This window comes from Schistocerca americana, chromosome 6, assembly GCF_021461395.2.
Source record: "Schistocerca americana isolate TAMUIC-IGC-003095 chromosome 6, iqSchAmer2.1, whole genome shotgun sequence".
Lineage (NCBI taxonomy): Eukaryota > Metazoa > Arthropoda > Insecta > Orthoptera > Acrididae > Schistocerca > Schistocerca americana.
Genome location: NC_060124.1, coordinates 401,528,787 through 401,544,275, shown reverse-complemented (window position 1 = coordinate 401,544,275; position 15,489 = coordinate 401,528,787). Strand labels below are relative to the sequence as shown.

At 43.7% G+C, this 15,489-nt stretch overlaps 1 pseudogene; it reads right to left on the bottom strand.

Moving 5' to 3' along the window:
* Positions 1-11,483: 11,483 nt before the first annotated feature.
* LOC124621206 lies at positions 11,484-11,601 on the bottom strand (annotated as a pseudogene).
* Positions 11,602-15,489: the final 3,888 nt, after the last annotated feature.

The window sequence follows — 15,489 nt, the reverse complement described above, 5'->3', positions numbered from 1 at the left end:
ATCTGATTTTCGCTTTTTCCACTATCGCTTCGGTTGTAATACTCCCAGTTCTTCACAGGGAAATGGTGTGTCATTTCTTCGCCGTTCTGAGCAATTTCATCAGACTAGAAGCGTCTGCGCGACCTAACCATTGTATCACCTGAAGCTGCATTTTTGCCACAAACTTACAATAATAACTCAGTATGTATTTTTAGCACTGTTCGTTCTCAAACGCAGAAAACGTTACGGTCGTAACTGCACAGTTAAGTAGACTACACCACACTTCAACGTCGTCCATACATATCATGCTGAGTTACGGACAGAAAAATTCTTTTCGTATTTTGCCAAAAAATTTTGTGCCATGTTTCTAAAACTATGCAATAATTGTAGAAAATGTGCACTTAAGATTGAATAAACGCAGTTCATTACGTAAAAAAAAAATAGATCGTTATGCACACCTCGACTTTTGGCTATGGATAGCATTGGGCCTGTTGTTATGTTAAGAAGTCCAAGATGGCATGTCGGACAATATAGAATACTTGATCTTCATTAAAACCCTTCTTGACTGTGCCTGTGCTGAGAACGAAGATTAAATTTTTCATTTATGCAAGTAGACGAATGTGAAAAGAATTATCTGTACCGTATAAACAAACTGTTGTTTCAGAATTTTATTTTGAAGTTAGTAAATTTAACAAATTTGTTATCGAATAAAATTATTTTTTGACTTACTGGTAAGTAGTTCTTTTAAGATTTTAAATTAATAGCAAACCCAGAATTGTATTCTGAGTGCATAAAAAGCTTTTTCCGAAATGTATATGACTGGCAGCATTTTACAAGCCCATTCCATATCTCCCAGATAATCCATGATGTGAAATGTACGATATCTCCAAATTGCGTATTCGGTACCACAACAGCTATACCCACTACTAGAAGCACAGGAAGTTTGTGACAGACTAGGACCGAACCCGGTTTACACACTTGTCGCAAGCAGTCGCGTTAAACACTTCGGCTATCTGAGCACGCTTCCAGGATTGACCCATGTCCGAAAGAACAGACACCGTATCCATATAAGTATGTAGTTCTGGCAATACCGGCCATGACCTTCCTCTTCTGTGCGGATGCACACATATCACCCGAACTCTTCCGGGACTTGGTAAGAATGTCTTCCACGAATAATGAGTATGTGGGGTAGGGACACTACGAATGTAGTGTGTGGACATGTATGGTGAGAATGTAGGTCTCGCGGGAAGAGTGCGAGAGATAGTCCCTGCAGTCGCACTATCTTCTGTGCGATCGGTAGTTCAGATGGATACAGCGTCTGCCATGTAAGCAGGAGATCCCGGGTTCGAGTCCTGATCGGGGCACACATTTTCACCTGTCCCCGTAGATATATATCAACTCCCGTCAGCAGCTGAAGGTATTAATATATAATTTCGTTCTATCCATATCCATATCGATGTAAGTACAAAGCTTTATAGGTCGCAGTGTCTACTTCCCGTAGCGCTCGTTCAATTATGTGATACCCGTTCAGGCAGAGATTATTTTTCACGTCCGGTTGCCTTGGCTTTGACATGAAATATTTTAGTGTAATGTCTGTATTGTAGGATGCAATGTTCTTTCTACCGATCGTCTGCAGTGTCTGTTCCTTTGGACAGGCATGGAAGTTCGAAAGAATATGGCATCCAACTATAAAGACACTATTAAATATAGACATTGCAATAATGTACTTAGTATTAGCCTAAAGTGCCACATTTTAATATTTTGTGGTAAGTTTTCTTATTTCATTAAGGAAATACAAATATTTATTGCCAAATAGTTGAAGTATGACAAGTGTATTTTCTCATTTTGAGTGAAATGTAGGGCAATCTGTTCAGTTGTTAAAAACCATTCAACTGCCAAGATCACATGAAATGTTCTTTTATCCAAGCAACTGGTTTCAACAGACTATGCTGTCATCTTGAGGTTTTAAAATCTTTTGTTGTAAATGAACTCACATCCAGGGTGGGGCAAATAAATTTGGAACGGTCATTTGGAAACCATTTGTGGGAGCATTAACGGAGGAGGAGAAGACCTACAGCTACTTCCAACAGGATGGAGAAGCTGCCCGTACAACCGGCCGAACATTTACAGACTCTTCACATCTGACAGAGCTGTTACCAGAGATCAGTCTGGTCGTGGCCCTAGCTGGCCACCCACGTCACCTGATCTTTCTGTGTGCGATTACATTATGTGGGGAGCCCGCAAGTCTAAGGAGTACCACAACTACCCTCATAGTTTTCAAGAACTGCAGCAGAACATTTCGGATGAAACTGCAGCAATTCCACCAGTCTAGCTTCGATCTGCCTTCAGAAACTCGGTGACCAGAGTCAAAAAGTGTTAAGAGATGAGTGGTGGCTACCTTCAACATCGGCTGTAGTCAGGTTGGCTCTGTTTCATTGCACCCTGGAACTCCGTTCACCGGGCCACTTTTATTTGCCCCTCAGTAAATGGGGAGCGTGTCCCTTCTAAGACTCGTCACACACATTTTTTCTGGTGTTTCGGCAAATATTTGCAGATACGTTTATGCAGTATGTAGCTGCAATAAGCCCAAACAAATGATGCTGAGTTCTGTGTTGACGGAAAGTGGCAGTTTGTTTCCCGTTACAAACTAAATGATTTTTAAAGCAGAATTTTACATGCCCATTCAATCTAGTGGCCTCAGTTTAGTCTAGTGCCGTCCGCCCCCGGTAGCTGAATGGCATCGTGGAACACAGTCACGTTCGAGAGCGTTTTCCGATGACCCGACAGTCAACATCGAAGGACATGTACCATCTGCTTCTTCGACAGATCGCCCGGAATAGGGTGGAACGGAAACATCCAGCTATTAATTGGCACGTGGTGTGGCTCACGGTCCACCACCCCCACCTACCTACATCAGCCAGATCAACATGGTACATTGTCGTGAACCGAAAATACCCAACGAATGATAAAAAGTACGCAATACATTTGGCGGATTCGCCCTTGTGTCAGCAATGCGGAGTGCTGGATACGGACGACCATCGGCTGGACTGCGGCGAGGCATTGGCTGTCTGGGCTCTCGCAAGAAAGATTATAGCGTTCATACGGCGCACTATCTATACAGCAGTCTGTTCTGACATAGTATTTTTTCCAGAGGAAACGTATTTTCAGCGTCACAAGACGACCGCAGTGGCGTGGATCACAGGTATGACGGTCCATTACATCTATAGAGACACACGTCACAACGCACTGAACATCCTGGATTACTGGCAATACTTGCAAGTTGGACACACAAAACAGTTACGGCTACAAAAGTACAAGGATTGGTATGCCACTTTCCTAGTAACGGTTTTTGCGGACCCGCCATATACTTGAGGTGTGCCGGGTCCGCAAAGATGAGCGGCGGTGCTGTCGTTGTGAAACCGACCGAGTAAAGTGATCAGCTAAGGACACTATGCGAGTATGCGACCTCGGAAAAACTAACGTTTGCACCGTTAGCAAATGGATGTACTTCAAATTTTGTTTTCATATCTATAAATACTTTTCTTTAGGGTGCCGGAGGTGGCTCCACTTTAATTTTGTTGTTATTTCATGCTGCATGGTAGGACGGCAGCGAGGTTCCTTCCAGGACAGTTATCATGCGTACTAAGTTTATTTTGTGGATAATAAAGGTTTCTGTTCCTCCTAAAAAAAAATGGTCAGCGTGACGGATTGTCAATCCTCTAAGCCCGGGTTCGATTCCCGGCTGGGTCGGGGAATTTTGTCCGTCCAGGGACTGTCTGTTGTGCTGTCCTCATCGTCATTCTATCGCCCTCATCCACTGCAGGTCGCCAAAGTGGCATCAAATTGAACGACCGGCACCCGGCGAACGGTCTGCCCGATGGGGGGGGGGGGGGGGGGGGGGTGGGGGGGAGGGGGGGCCTAGCTATACTATTAAATAAATAAAATAAGTCTTGTGCGATATTTGTTTAATGAATATATGTTAACAGGAACAGTAAAAGAGAAAGAATAATCAATATTCCGGTAGGGTCTGAGCAGCGCTTCTGAATGGCAGGAGCAGGGTGAGCCTAGGTGGTGCTGTCGAAGCATGAATACTGGTTATTCCTCGTTTTTTACTGTCCCTGTAAATGCAGATCTATAAAACGAATTAATAGATAATTTGGGACCGCTGAATCGAGTGAGCGCGTAAAATTCCGCTTTAAAAATCATTTTGCTCGTAACTGGAACAAACCGGCGCTTTCCGTTGGCACTCGGCTTCGCATAAAATATGCGATGAGCAATATGTGTTTGGAATGGCTCAAGCTACTTTTTGGAAAAACTGAATTCTAAATATCTACCGACAACCAGGGAAGATGCTATTAACGACCCATAGGAGATACACTCTGGTGCATCTGACGAGTGAGCTGGTAGCCCCGAAATCAAACATCACACAACTGAAAGAGATTGTGGATCCTTTTTTGCAGTAAGAGAAAAAATTTATTCCTCAGCTGAAATAATACGTCTGCGTTCCCGCGTTCTATCAGATGGAAAGTTTACCCGTGAGGGTTGAAATTTTATATGTACGTCCACGTAAAACTAGCAATGTTTCAGGCACTACCGATAACGAATTCCATTGCAGTGGAGACCGAAACGTTACAGTGTGTTACTCCGTGACGGCATCACATTACCAGAACGCCTGAAGCCGACAACGGCTGCGGAGGACTACGTCCACTTATGCAGAATGAAACTGGTTGGATGCGGCAATAGAAGGAGAGATACGCGCGAAATTTGCGTGCGAGCGTCGCCGGCAACGGCATTAGCATAGCACAGTAGTGCAGCGGCGAGCGCACGGCGTCGACCGTGATATCGCCGCGGCCGCGCTGCGCGCCGGATGGCCTGATGACGGTTAATGACGCGAGGAGGGGGCCATGGCTACTGCACCGCACCGCAGCCCACAAGCCGAAGCCAACCCCGCGGCGCCAGCGCTGACTGCCAGCCTGCTACCGGGCCGCGGTGCTCAGCTGCAAGGGGACTACGTTAGCTCCACGACAAACGGCACTAAAGCGCACATCGCCACTGCCTGCAGCTATAAAACTCGGAAGATGTGCACTAACAAAGGAATGAGAAATAATCCTTACATATTAAAAAAAGTACGAGGGGCATTCAATAAGTTATGCAACACAGATTTCTTTAAGCTGATTGCTTTTATTCAGAATACAAATACAACATATTATCCCCACACTTTTGGCTTGCAGCATCAATAACCTCCCCATTACCCAAGTACTGCTTTAAAAAATGGTTCAAATGGCTCTGAGCACTATGGGACTTAACTTCTTCCATTTGCCCCACGTCCCACATCTCGCCCCTTCCGACTTCCATCTGTTTGCCTTAGTGCACTCTGTGGGAAGCAGTACGCCGACCGGGGTGGCCGAGCGGTTCTAGGCGCTACTGTCTGGAACCGCGCTGCTGCTACGGTCGCAGGTTCGAATCCTGCCTCGGGCATGGATGTGTGTGATGTCCTTAGGTTAGTTAGGTTTAAGTAGTTCTAAGTTCTAGGGGACTTATGACTTACGATGTTAAGTCCCATAGTGCCAGATTCATTGTTTTCTTTTTTTCTCTTTATTGTGATTTCATTCACCTGCCCCAAATGGGCAGGGGAGGGCTGTCAGCGGCACAATCCGCCGCTCTTCAGCCGAGTGACATGACAACTAACATAAGAATAAAATGTTACATACGATAAAAAAAGGGGAAAATAAAACATAGTAAAGGGAGAAAATGGAGGTAAAAATAGACTGACATGGAGACGTTCATGGGGGACAGTTAAAAAAGTCACCAGAAAGTTGAAAACACAGTTGGCGAGTCTTAAAACACAGAGAAGACACTCAACGCGCATGCACAGGTTAAAAGTCGGTCGCAGTATTAAAAACACTCCGCAACAACACACTTAAAACCCACTTGGAGCACACACGACGAAGAATAAATCTGCCAGGTGGGATCAGAGACATTTTTTTGTCTTTAAGGTCTTCTCTTAGGTGGCGAGGAGCCCAGCAGGCATACACCTTTGAGTATCTCAAATGATGGACGAATGTTTCAGCACTGCCATGTTTCCGTAGACATTCTGGAAGTGCCAAAGAATATGTGCGGTGCTCTGGTTTTCCGTCAAAAGAAACTCAATTACGGCTCTTTACTTGGAACGCACATCCTTTACAGACACCACGCTGAAGCCTAAGTATAGCGCCGACACCTAACGGAACTTCATGAAACTATAAGACTTGAAGCGGGAATATTTCAGGAAGTCCCAAATACTTCTGGAAGTCCCACAGCAAAGTCCCCATTTTTGAACCGAAACTGGTACAGGAAAAATTGTTCAGATATCTCTAAGCATTATGAGACTTAACATCTGAGGTCATCAGTCCGCTAGACATAGAACTACTTAAACCTAACTAACCTAAAGACATCACACACATCCATGCCCGAGGCAGGATTCGAACCTGCGACCGTAGCAGAAGCGCGGTTCCGGACTGAAGCGTCTAGAACCGCTCGGCCACAACGGCCGTCCACAGAAAATACTGTGTTGTATTACTTACTGACGCCTCTCGTACAAGGAGACCGGCGTCATCGTCGGAAGTGCAATACGGGATACGAGTAAGAGTATGTATCCATGAACAACATCTCTTCCTGAAGAAATCAACCGAATTCAACCAATTTTGGTGCAGAGATCACTTACTATCTGAAAAAAATCACTGTGGGGGCTAAGAATGACCTAACTGTCAAAGCTGTTGGGGGTGAAATAGAAATGTAGCCCATTTCGTGCGAATACCCGGACTACATGCATCCACTATTTGAGAATGAGAGCACTAAGTCACTTTTAACAAAGTTAACACATAATTTGAAACATCTACGAAACATTACATCGCTGACAGCCACTGACAAATGATGAAAGGAAAAAAATTTATCGCCTACTACATTTTCGCTGTTCACGCAGTATATCTGTCGAATCAGGTATGACGTTTTAATTTATTATTTCTTTACTACGAACAGTATTCGCAAACACATTTTGCAGACAGTATCCACACATTCCGCTGGATGTACATACATCATTATATCACTGTATGACACAACTTCAGGGTAAAATTCGACAGAGATATGGGTGAACTGCTCATATGGGTACAAAAATATGTGAAATATGTTAAATGTCATACGTGAAATATGTGTGACATATGCATATGCGAGAAAATCAACGGGTACAAACCGCTTAATAACCGCTACAACGATTTGAACCAAACTTTGTACTCATACCAGTTACTATCTGGAAAGAAATACTGTGCAGGTAAGATCAAACAAGGAGATGGACAGACGGCGAGGGGGAAAGCGGAAAAAGTGATAGACAAAAAAAAAATGGCTCTGAGCACTAAGGGACTTAACAGCGGAGGTCATCAGTCCCCTAGAACTTAGAACTACTTAAACCTAACTAACCTAAGGACAGCACACACATCCATGCCCGAGGCAGGATTCGAACCTGCGACCGTAGCGGTCGCGCGGTTCCAAACTGAAGCGCCTAGAACCGCTCGACCACTCGGGCCGGCAGTGATAGATAGAGAGAGGGTGAGTAGAAGCGGGTAGAAAAAGGTGGAGGGAAAGATGGACAGAGATAAGGTGATAGGGAAAAGGATAGAAAGAGGACCAATTGTACGGAGAGGGTAGGTGTGATGGGAGGAGGAGGACATGGACAGTGAAAAGAAAGGAAGGATTTGGACAGGGAGAGGGGGAGCGGGAGATGGACGGAGAGGGGGAGCGGGAGATGGACAGAGAGGGGCAGGAGGACGTGGAGAGAGAGAGGGTAGGAGGAAGTGGAGAGAGAGAGGGATGAGATGAGAGGAGGAGATGAACTGATAGAAGACTGGAAGACATATGTACCCGGACAGCTCTGGGTACTCAGGTGGTATGACAATGTTTCCACATGGCGCTGAAGTCCATATTGTGGAGATGAGCAAAATAGAAGCATGATCAAGGAATACACGGAATACATCAATAAAATCTGAATCATTAACACTTCTGGAACAACGGAATACACCCGTAAAATCTGAAGAGTGGATACTGAAAAGCTTCTAAGTGTAGATCCCTCAGCGAAAAACAGTGAAACTTTCTTTACACATAATTCGTTTCTGTCCACGAAATTGAGATAGTATTCTGATCCCGCGAATTATGCTGTCCATCTCAACACAGAAAAAAATAATGAAACAAATTAGAAAATAGTTATTTACTAAGGACGTTCTAATTGCCATACCACGTAGCCGACTGCTTCTAGGTGCCAATACGGTAGTTCTTGTATCAAGGACCATTAATACAGCGACGCTGCAGTTTATTTGTGATAATACACGTAGAGTTCATCATCTTGCGTGCCTTTTACGACTGACGCCGCTTCTCGCTTCCCGTATTCCTCTTCATCACATCACAACAGTCTCCTTCTCATCGTCCTCTGACAGCCATCACGTTCCGGACTTCTCGAACCCAGCTGCTCCTAAGCCGTGCACGCATTGTTTTCTCCACTGCGATCCACTGCCACACTTCCATTGGCCATGGGCTATCATACATCTTTTACAGATGTCCATACCATTTTGGACCTCTCATTTCTATGGTGTCCAGTAATGGCTGATTTACACCCACAGCCTCTCCTATGTTGCTGTTTGATACACGATCCAGCTTGGAGATGCCACAGCTTCGTCTCCAAAAATCCATCTCTAGTGCAAACAGCTTGTTTCTCTGACGCCTGTTTATTACCCATGTACCGATGTTTTCAACATCTGAACAAAATATCACATGTTTGATACTATTTTTATTTTGTTGTTCCAAAGGAATGAGGTCAGTAGCCTTAAGGCCCTACCCTGTTTTATTCTTTATATCATCTTAAATTTTTCCGTTTGATTTCACCATAATTAACTGGTACTTAAAACACGTACACAGATGAATCAGTAGTACTGTCGTTAACAAAAAACATTATTTATATCTTTCAAATTTATTACAAAAGAATAACATAATTAAAGTCAGAAAACTAGTCTCTCGGTATTGACCTGTGTTCCGTACACACACCTTTCAAGTGATCACTGAGAGAGATGGCACAGTGGTTAGCAAACTGGACTTCCTTCGAGGGGACGAAATTCGTGATCGGCCTTCGAGATAGAGGCTTTCCGTGATTTCCGTAAATCACTCCAAGCAAATGACGAAATGGATATTTTTAAAAGACACAGCCGATTTCCTTCCCCGTCCTTCCGTAATCCGAGCTTGTGCTCCGTCTATATATATATATATATATATATATATATATATATATATATATATATATATATATATATATTCTCCTGTTGAGGAAGAAATGGCAACAGTGCCATAAGGTATTTCTGTTTTGCAAATGATAAACCTACCACGTGGTTAAAATTAAAGTGCAGCTACTCAAGGAGGTCCAGTATGAGTTGCAGTTACCGGCCATCGTATGGCAGGCAGATATCCTACAGCGTGAATGCGGAACTGCTTTACGTAGAAAAGAAAGAAAAAGGAAAAAGTTCCAATTTTGGCCACCAGGTACAAACCTGCCGCAATGGATGCATGAAAAACGTAAAGAAGAGTTTCCATTTGTAATGGATTACGAATGGGACGTGGGTAAAAAAGGTCAAACAAGCTAGAAAGGCATAATGTCGATTTTATTATTAACCGCTGCTTACTCAATTCCTTCAGTATGGGCACCAGAGATATCGACGAGATACTGCATCCGCGAAACGGCGTGATCATCAGTTGCTCGAAAGCAGTTCAGGTAGAATTTGAACAACGTGTTTCTGTATATTGGCCTTCAGAGCAGGTGGGGCCGAATGTGATGGTTCAAATGGCTCTGAGCACTATGGGACTTAACATCTGTGGTCATCAGTCCCGCCGGCCGGTGTGGCCGTGTGGTTCTAGGCGCTTCAGTCTGGAACCGCGTGACCGCTACGGTCGCAGGTTCGAATCCTGCATCGGGCATGGATGTGTGCGCTGTCCTTAGGTTAGTTAGGTTTAAGTAGTTCTAAGTTCTAGGGGACTGATGACCACAGATGTTAAGTCCCATAGTGCTCAGAGCCATTCATCAGTCCCCTAGAACTTAGAACTAATTAAACCTAACTAACCTAAAGACATCACACACATCCATGCCCGATGCAGGATTCGAACCTGCGACCGTTGCAGTGCCGCGGTTCCGGACTGAAGCGCCTACAACCACTCGGCCGCAGCGGCCGGCCGGGGCCGAATGTGTCACTTCTTTCAGATATGTCCAGAACCATAGGTCACATGGATTAAAATCATGTGGTCTAGCACGCCGTTTTTCTTCTTTTTTGTTATCATTTTTGTAGTCCTTAGTCTTCTGACTTGTTTGATTAGGTCAGCCACTAATTCCTCTCCTGCGCCATCCTATTCATCTCAGAGTGACACTTGTAACCTAAGTCCTCAATTATTTGCTGGAAGTAATCCAATCCTGTCTTCCTCTACTGTTTTTACCATCCACAGCTCCCTCTGGTGCCACGGAAGTTATTCCGTGATGTCTTAACAAATGTTCAACCATTCTGTCCCTTCCGCTTGTTAGTGTTTCCATACATTCCTTTCCTCGCCGATTCAACAGAGAACCTCCTTATTCCTTACCTCATCAGTCTACCTAATTTTCAACATGTTTCTGTAGCACCACGTCTCAAATGCCTCGATTGTCTTCTTTTCCGGTTTTCCCACAGTTCACGTTTCACTATCATACAGTGGTATGTTCCAGGCGTAGATTCTCAGAAATTCCTTCCTCAATTTAAAATCTGACACCGGTAGATTTCGCTTTACGGCGAATACCCTTTTTGTCAGTGATAGTCTACGTTTTTTATTTTCTCCTTGCTTCGTCCGTCATGTGTTATTTTGCTACCTTGGTAGCAACATTCCATAACTTCAACTGCTTGGTATTACCAATCCTGATGCTTAGTATATCACTACTCTCATTTCTACTACTTCTCATTACTTTCGTCTTCCTTCAGTTTACTCTCAGTCTATGTTCTGTACTCATTAGAGTGTTCTTCCTCTTCAGCAGCTCCTGTAATTCTTCTCCACTCTCGCTGAGAATAGCACGTCATCACCGAATCTTACTATTGATATCCTTTCACCTTGAATTTTACTTATACTCTTGAGTCTTGCTTTAATTTTCATCATTGTTTCTTCGACGTATAGATTGAACAGTAGGGGACAAAGTCTACACCCCTGTCTGCACCATTTTTAATCCGAGCACTTCGTTCAAGATTTCCCATTATTACTGTTCCATCTTGTTTCTTAAACCACTTCGTCTACAGGCCACAAGTGGCCCATCGGGACCATCCGACCGTAGTGCCATCCTAAGAGGAGGATGCGGTTAGGAGGGGCGTGGGGTCAGCACACCGCTCTCCCGGTCGTAATGATGGTATTCTTGACCGAAGACGCTACTATTCGGTCGAGCAGCTCCTCAATTGGCATCACGAGGCTCAGTGCAGCCCGGAAAATGGCAACAGCGCATGGCGGCCTGGATGGTCACCCATCCAAGCGCCGATCATGCCCGACAGCGCTTAACTTCGGTGATCTCACGGGAACCGGTGTATCCACTGCGACAAGGCCGTTGCCATCTTGTTTCTTAAACATATTGTGTATTACCCGTCTTTCCCTATAGCTTACCTCTACATTCTTCAGAATATCGAACAATTTACCCCATTTGATACTGTCGAACGCATTTTCCAGATTGGCAGATCCTATGGACGTGTCTTGAGTTTTCTTTATTCTGGCTTCCATTATCAACCGCAACGTCAGAACTGCCTGTCTGCTGACCTTACCTTTCCTAAAGCCAAACTGATCATCTTCTAAGTGATCCTCAATTTTCCTTGCCAGCAACATGCATACATGAGCTGTTAAGATGATCAAGCAATAACTCTCGCACCTGTCATCTCTTGCAATGTTTATAATTTTGTGGATGATGTTATTCCGAAAGTCAGATGGTTTATCGCCAGTCTCATGCATTCTACACATCAACATGACTAATTATTTTGTTGCCAGTTCCCTCAGTGATTTTAGAAATTGTAATGGAAAGTTATCTATCCCGTCTGCAATATTCGGTATTAAGTGTTCCAAGCTCTTTCCAATTCTGATTGAAATACTGTATCTGCTATCCATTCTACATCGACTAATGTTTCTTTTTTTTAATCATCTCATCATAGAGGTCTTCAATGTACTCTTTTCTCCTATCTGCTCTCTCCTCTGCATTTAACAGCGGAACTCCCACTTCACTCTTAAGGTTACCATCTTTACTATTCATTTCCCGGAAGGTTATTTTGACTTTCCTATACGGTGACTAAGTCCTTCCGACAGTCATTTCTTTTTCTATTTCTTCACACTCTTCCATCAGCAATTTCGCTTTAGCTTCCCTGCACACTTCATTCTTAAGTGACTTGTATTTCTGTACCTGAACTTTTTGTACTTCCGTCTTTGAACGATCAACTAAAGGATTTCTTATGTTACCCATGTTTTCTTGGCATTTACCTTCTTTGTACGTATGTTTTTCTTTCCAACTTTGGTGACTGCCTTTTAGGAGATATCTACTCCTCTTCAACTGAGCTGCCTACCGAGCTATTTCTTATCGCAGTATCTATAGCCTCAGAAAACTTCAAGCGTATCAGTTCATTCCTTAGCACTCCCGTGTCCCAATTCCTTGCGCACTGATTCTTCCTGACTACTCTCTTAATCTCCAGCCTAATCTTGAGCTCTACTAAGTTGTGATGTAAGTCTGTATCAGCTTCTGGATGCGCCTTACAATCCACTATCTCATTTCCGATTCTCTGCCTCATCATGATGTAATCTGACTGGAATCTTAACGTATCTCTAGGACTTTTCCAATTAAAGCTCCTCCTCCTCTTGTGATTCTTGAACAGAGTGTTCCATATCACTAGCTGAAATTTCTTGCAAAATTCAATTAGTCTTTCTCCTCATCCATTCCTACTACCAAGCCCATATTCTCCTGTAACGATTTCTTTTACTCTTTCTCCTACAACCACATTCCAATCCCCCATGGCTATTACACTGCTGTCTCCTTTGACGTACTGAATTACCCGTTCAATATGCTCATATACTTCAATATGCTCATATACTTTCTCTATCTCTTCAGCTTGCGACGTCGGCATATATACCTGAATTATTGTTGGTTTGGTGTCTATTCTGATTATAATAACCCTATCACTGAACTGTTCACGGTAACTCACTCTCTGTCCTACCTTTCTATTCATAATGAATCCTAGTACCGTCAAATCATTTTCTGTTGCTGTTGATATTACTCTATACTCATCTGAGCATAAACGCTTGTCTTTTTTTTTTCATTTCACTTCACTGACCGCCAGTAAATCTAGATTGAGCCTTATCCTTTCCCGTTTCAGAGTTTCTAGTCGCTACCATGTTCTGACATTCCACTCCCCTCCCCCTCCCCCCCTCCCTTACCTCGTAGAACGTTAGCCTTTTGTTGGTTATTCAATTTTTTTCATCCAGTCTATGAATATGGAAAACTTCTGGAAATATCACGTTCGTGGAAGGTTCCATTAAGCATTCTTCAAAGACAAACGGCCCGCGAATATGGCGTGCTTGTGAAACCACTCCTTACTATCGCATACGGCCAGTCCAATGGCTCTTTGGACACAACGTGCGGGGCACTACCACAAATTTGTCAATTCTGTGTATTCACTGCACTCTTTAGTGTAAAATGTGCCTCGTCACTCCATGAAATATTTATCTGGCCACAGTCAGGAGCTTCGATCCAGAACCCGAAGTGCAGATTCAGTACGTTGCTGCGGATCATGAAGTTTCAGTTGCTGCATCATCTTGATCTTGTACGGATACCATTCGGAAAGGGACTGTGATGTATGGGTTGGTCAGAGCTGTGGCAGTTGCCAGGGCATGTACTGCTTGGTAACTTACAGCAACAGCAACGTCTTATATAACTTCCACAGTAATAGTTCGCCTTCCTCTTTCAGGTGCAACACCAAGTACGAACGTGTTTTCGAATTTCATTGTCATCTTCTTTAAACGGGCCTCTCAGACCTTTCAGTCGGTGATACTCCCTCAATTCAGCACTGTAACTGCTGCCGCTCACATTAAACAGTGCATGATCTCTCTTGTGTATAGTTTTACTATTCACTCACGTTATGGCTTGTCAAATGACCGAAACAAGGCATCTCATGTGCCAGACATTACAACCTTTTATAAAGTCTCAGGTGTTATCTAGATATTACCACTAGAGTCTCCGTTACTGTCTTTAAAACCTGTTAAGGCACTTACCTTAACGGTCTGTTCTATATAAAAGAGTACTGTTAGCGTCTTTTGGCTGCATCCCGAGTGGGAGTGGGAAGGGGTTGGGCAGTCCTATCTAGGGACTGTCTTCGACTTCAGTGCAGGTGTTAGAATGGTACAGTTGTCACGTACATATCTCGGGTACTGCATTCCACAATAGTTTCATCTACAAAATTGTAGTGGACTGGCGGAAGACGCGCAGAGGAGCCATGCTTACGGCTGAGACTGGTAACTGCCCATAGAAAAATATAAAGCATTACTTCTAAATAGACGGAAAGACCGCTTATGGATTGATTACAAAATTGCCAAATAATCTCTTGAAACGGTGACTTTCGTTAGATACCAGGGAGTGTGGGACTTGGATAATTATAAGTGACACAACAATTTAACAAGCAGATGTCTGATTGAGATTATCTGGAGGAACAGCGTAGCCCTCCAAGAAGGAGAAAACGTGTGGAACCTTCATTAATGTATCAGGTTTGATACGACAGGGAAACAGTTGTGCCCAGCGTAAGTTCCTTGTGTGGCCATCTCCAATGCTCAAAATACGTGAAGAACCAGTTACAATAAGGTAACACGCATGCCATATTAAATGTACAGTTTCATAAACTTTAAGCGTAAGTTAAAACATTAAAAGCACTTCTGTATGCCCATAGTCCCAATTGGATTATTCGTGTCAGAGTCTAAGATCGCACTGAGGCTTCAGTTTACAGTTAATGGTTCAAATGGTTCTGAGCACCATGGGACTTAACTTCTGAGGTCATCAGTCCCCTGGAACATAGAACTACTTAAACCTAACTAACCTAAGGACATCACACACATCCATGCCCGAGGCAGGATTCGAACCTGCGACCGTAGCGGTCGCGCGGTTCCAGACTGTAGCGCCTAGTACCGCTTGGCCAGCCCGGCCGGCGCTACAGTTAATACTCAGCTGGTTTCAGTGTAGGTTATACCAATCTACAGAGTACTCCTTACATATATGATGCATTGACAACATGTATTAACGTTATCTTACATTCACAGTTCGTGTGTTTTACCATTCCTTTTATTATTTTATAATTTTTAAGAACTTGCGTACAGAAAACCAGCCACGTGGTTGTGACTAAAACCGGTGACTAATGTATTATACACACATCCAAAAATGTTTTGCATCACCCCGGTTCCCAGAACTCCTGGAGGCAGACG